The sequence below is a fragment of the Glycine soja genome, chromosome 13 (genome assembly GCF_004193775.1).
Source record: "Glycine soja cultivar W05 chromosome 13, ASM419377v2, whole genome shotgun sequence".
In the NCBI taxonomy this organism is placed as follows: Eukaryota; Viridiplantae; Streptophyta; class Magnoliopsida; order Fabales; family Fabaceae; genus Glycine; species Glycine soja.
This window is the reverse complement of record NC_041014.1, coordinates 15,602,749-15,608,782: the sequence shown is the minus strand read 5'-3', so window position 1 is coordinate 15,608,782 and position 6,034 is coordinate 15,602,749.

Below are 6,034 nucleotides of genomic sequence, written 5' to 3'. Positions count from 1 at the left end.
TACTTAATACTAGCACTTGTAGTTTATGAAATTGCATAAGGACATAACCTTGTTTTGCTCAATTAAAAAAATTAGAAATTCGTTTATCTATATTGTCCTTTGACTCCTTTCATTCTATTCTATTAAAGCCTTTTCATTTAACTTAATGAAAAAATAAAGAAAAAAAATGCAGTAACAGAAAATAAAATACAAAAGCATCCACTGTATGATAGCAACTAGCGAATACGTTCAATACATAAGATTTAGCTAAACATGTCCATTTCAAAATTAGTTGTCTATTGAATCCTGAGTAGGGCATTTTTTGTGTGTAATATATATATATATATATAAAACCTTTAGGTTTTTCTTTTTTTTAAAAAAAAAGGAAACATAGTTATATCATTTCATTCATGATATGTGAAACAATACATAACACTTTTGTAGTACTATTCGCTGAATATAGTAAACTTGACTTGGGATTTTTTCTCCACCCTTTTCTCCCATCCTTTCATTTACCCATCCCTTGTTCTCTTCTTTTAAACTGAAATTGTTAAATTTATATTGTTTTTCAATGATCTCCTTTTCTGTCAATTATCGTTCCTTCAAATTATTTATCTTGGCTGCGAGATTTTTCAAACAAAAAGGAAGAGCTTTTGGTGCAGGAATGGGCTGCAATGTGAAGGAGATCATAAAAGGTTTACTAAATTATGGTTGATTGGCTATAAAGTATTGCCAAAATTGAATGCAATTTTCAAGCCAACAACAGATTTGGAAAACTGAAATGTACTATTATAAGATTGAAAGGTGCGCTTCCTAGTCACGCGAGTAAAAGGGTCGATGGTATTTCACTATCTCAACACATGGCTTCAATAGTGACTAAAGAGTTTCAAAAAACCATAAGTGAGAGTTATGGCTGAGGGACCCCCATTTAAGGAATGGAATAACTACATGTTTTAATGTAAGGAAAGTTTCCCTAAAGAGAAGGAACGCTTTTAAAGTAAGTGTGAGGGCCCTGAATGATGAGCAAGTCTATGCAAACTTAACCCAAAAAGGTCCACTGACACTTTAGCCTCTTTCTTTATGCATATCTTCTTGTCACTTACCATTTATTGGTATTTAAAAAAATAGTGTATGTATTAAGAGTATAATTTTTTTTATATTATTATATATAATAACTTGATTGGCTTTTATAATAGTAATTTTGAAAGACGACGTATATCATGATTTCTATTGGTTTCATGGTTGTAAATTTTTTTACCCTATCAATAAATTCAAGTTAAATTCTTTGATATTTTCCACACCTAAAATAGTTACGTTTCTTGCTTTGCTTTTGACCACTTGAGCATGAAAGAGAGGTTTGTTATAGTCACCATCCTTCTGCCTGCCACTACTCCCCCAATTCATTTGCTTATATATTTTCTGATTCCCTCTTATCCTCACTGATTGGAAAACTGTTAATAATTTCTACCTCGGCTGTCAATTAATTGTTCTAGCCCCACCTCTCTTGGCAGCTTCTGAATATTTTCTTGCAAGTTGGTTGGTTGTTTTCTACTGATTTCACCAATGCATATATTAAGCCTTTAATTTTTGAAGATATTTCATTACTTAATTAGGTATATATAGTCTCAAGTTAGGATGTAATTGAGTCTTGGGAATATTTATTTATTTATTTTTTATAGGTATTTTTTTAAAAGACATTCATATAATATGACATGATTGATAAATAGTTTTATTCCTTAAGTATATAATCAGAGGTTTATCTCAATCTATGTGTATGGTCCTTAGCTTTCAATCGAAAGATAATTCACAAAAAAAATATTAAAAACACCATCAAATACTATTTTTAATAGATATTTGAATTTTAGTTTGTGATGTTGTGATTGCTCCTTTATTTATTAAGTAAATAAGCTCATGTTTGACATTTATAAACTCATTAATTTGGTTGATTTGTGTAGGGAATATATTAAGGCCGAATGTGAGGAATTAATTTAAATCACACATGCATGATCAAATATTAAGTGATAAAATTATTTTTTTTGTCTTAACTCTCTGATTCATTAGGAAAAGAGATCTTGACTAATCCGAAGTTCGATTGTAAGGTAAGTAAAGTCTCATCAAGAATTATTTTCACTAAAAAGCGAACTCGAATATTATTTGAATAATTTAACCTTAACTTCAACACATTAACTACTTGTATCCAATTACATGATTAGTAATAAAATTATTTTTGAACTCTATGTTGAGTTCAAAAACAAAAATATCTAAAAAATCATGTGATGGTGAGGAAGTCCTTCTTCTAGTCCAGAACCTTAGTAATATATTATCATAATTAAGATGCCATAAAACTGTCTAGGGGTGTTATAATGTAATATTACTTTCAGATACATTATTATTTGTTTCACCTTTTTTTCTTCTTCATATTTGCTTAAGGAAAAACTAGAATCATGGTCCTTGAAATAAGAAACACATTCTTTCATCACTACACCCAAGTACTCATCTGAATATTTAGTGCAAAATATAATATTAATATAAGTTTTATGCGAAAATAATTCAAAATTCAAATTTTATTCTTTTTTAAATTATTATATTTTTATAATCTTATATATTATCTTTTAAAATATAATATATAAGATTAAATTTTATTTTAACATAAATTAGAATATGTATATATATATATATATATATTTATATAAGTTTTATTTTTATTTTATATATTATATTTATCTTTTAAAATAATACTTGTGATTTAGTGACAATATTTTCTATCTATATTAAGATATTTATGTTATTTATTATAATATAGAAGAAAAAAATAATTTCAATAAATTACATACATAAATATTTAAAAAAATAGAAAATACTATCATTTTATTTAATTATGTATCTTTACTATATAATTTAATTCTTTAAAAAAATTCCGTGCCTGATTAAATAAAGTTAAATATAAATAAATTTTGTTATTATAATAAATAACAAGAATATCTTAATATAGGTAAAAAAAGACTATCATTTTATAAAATTATAATTTATGTAAAAAATATACATTAAATATAAAATTTATATTATATATTTACTTTATAAAATAATTTTTGAATAGTGTGATAAAAATACATAAGATTATAAAAATATAATATATAAATAAAAATAAAGCTTATATAAGTATATATATTCTAATTTATTTATGTAAAAATAGAATTTAATCTTATATAAGATACTATATTCTAATTTTAAAAGATAATATATAAGATTATAAAAATATAATAAATTAAAAAAAGAATAAAATTTAAATTTTGAGCTATTTTTGCATAAAACTTGTATTAATACTATATTTGTATCAAATATTCAAATGAACACTTGGGTGCAGTGGTATGATTCTAGTCTTTCCTTATTTTATTTTAATTTGTTTTAGTCTATTTTAGAATATTATGTTGATGATATTAAATGAATCAATTTTACTACTTTCATACATTTGATTATATTATGTTAATTGTATTGGATATTTGCATGAATCATGATATAAAATAATAGTTTTAAGGAAAAAAAAAAGATCAAATTTAAATGAGTAATCCGTTGGTTCGGGCCGAATCAAACCATTCATGAATGGACTGAGTTTAAAAAAAAAATTACGAAAACGAACCAAACCAAAACGATCAAATTTAATTAGGTTGAATCCTAAATTTTATCAAAATCGGTCCAAACCGGGCCCGCAAACACTCCTAAAACTGTCATTAAAAGGATTTGGATCTCTCAACACTTACTTAAAAAAAAAGAGAAAATTTAAATAATAAAAAAAGGAATATGAAATTTTGATGGTAAAATTTTTCACTGAAGAAAATCTAGAAAACAGTACCAGGTGTAGAGGATCCATTCCGCAAGTAAACAAACACTTACGCAACTAAGTACACTTAAAGTTCCAATAAACCATGAGAACATTTACAAACCCCAAAAACCAATGTCAAAGTTATTGTATGGCCCTTCCACAATGAGAAATTCTTAGGCCATTTTGGTGTATTGGTATGGCATTTCCCTCACAATATGTTCAATAAGGTTGGAGACAAATTTATGTGCAAGTCATTTTTTTTTTATATAGTATATTTTTATTAGATAAGTGAGAATCTTTCATAATAAAGTCATTGACTCTTCTCGACACCAAATTCAAGATTATAAATGTATTTCACACGCGTTATTTCAATTGATTAATAATTTATTTAACTAATTTAAAAATTTGTTTGACTTAAATAGAAATGTCTTGCAAATGAACTTATCTCATTAAATTGTTGTATTTTTTAAAAATATTATCTAAAACTCAAGCTTTCTAGGATTATCATAAATGACAAACTCTTCATTCAAATATTTAGAACAACTGTATATCTAAAACTCAAACAGTAGTTCTAATTTAACAAGTTAACATTTTTCAACTAAAAACTAATTTTTTAACCTTCAACTAAACATCAATTATTTGCCAAACACAACTTATATGCTAACAAATTTGAAAACCTTTTAACCTTTTACTCAAAGTAACACATGACGGTATATGTAATGTTTTTTTTTATTATCCAATATTAGTTGTTAGTTTATTAATTTTTGTTAGTAAGAGAGATATCTTTTTTCTTTCTCTCTTCAACCACCAAATTAAGTCTACCTAATAATTGCTTGTAGTGTATGTAATGGATATATAATTATTAAACATGTTTTATGTAGAATAATTAAAATTATATACTTTCAAAAATACTACGGATTGGGTCGGGACCCATCCTTACGCTAACATGTTCTTACTAATTTGGTTACTTACTCCTAGCGTACAACTAGCAAAATTACTAACTATTAAAATGAAATTACGTATGGTGAAATAAAGTTACACATTAAGACGAAAAAACTGAAATGAGTTATTTTTTTCCTTATAAGCACAAACTTGTGAATTTGATTGAATCCTATAAAAAGAAAAAGAAGGTTGAGTTGTGTAAGTAAGAAAGAAACAACAATAAAGAAGCAGCAACTTGATTTGATTCTAAAAAACGAAAAAGAAAAAAAGGATAATGCAGCAAGTTGCAGCTAGAGTCTTTTACTCTTGGACACAAAGATATCTAAACCAGTTGGGAAAATAACAATATAAAATTTGAAAATAATAAAATAAAAATAACGAAAATGAAAGGCCAAACATTAATAATGAGACACATAGCAGGTGTGGACTGTAGCTGAAAGAATCACCTTTTATGTTTTTGATAATTTTAAGGAAGATGGAAAACTTCGGGCTCTATTAGAAAATCTTTTATGTTTTTTTTTTTGTTTTTTTAAATATATACATATATATCTTAAGCATATTTTCAGTCTAGTGCTGTCATTCTAAGAAAATTGTTAAGCCATTTTTTTATTTTAACATAAAATATTAATTTATTTCTATTTTATTTTGAATAATAAAAACATAAAAATATATAATATACTATAAGCGTAATAAATTTAGTTCTATTACTTTTTTACAAAACAATTAATTTATGAAAATTAAATGTATAAAAATATAACAATAGTTATTTTTATTAATTAAATAATCACAATATATAGTATATCATAACATTAAGTTGCAATATTAACTTAATTGATTTCACATTTTTTTTCTGAATTATATTTCATAATATTTCATTTTTTCATAGTTGTTTCTCTATCATTCAGGAATACACTTAAAGGGGAATTTCATTTGATTGCACTTTAACTTATCTCTTCGTCCTTGAGACATGAAAATTCTATCATGATATTCATTTTTTAGATGATTACTTCCTACAATAAATTAAAGTCTATGTATATTGGCTAAAATTTTATTTAGTTTAGTTTTCGTCTTTCTTTCTGTCACTTTTTTACTAATTGGGGTGAGCCCAAAGTAATTGGCAATGAGTTGTATTATCACTTGGGTTGTGTTTGGGTTGAAGATTTTTCAAATGATTCTCTCATCCATTTTGGTTCATTTTTTAACAATCAACATGCATATTTCATATTGAATCGTGTGCCTTCATTATAAGCACAACATTTTAGTTAGTTTTTAATATTTGTTATCAGTTAAAAA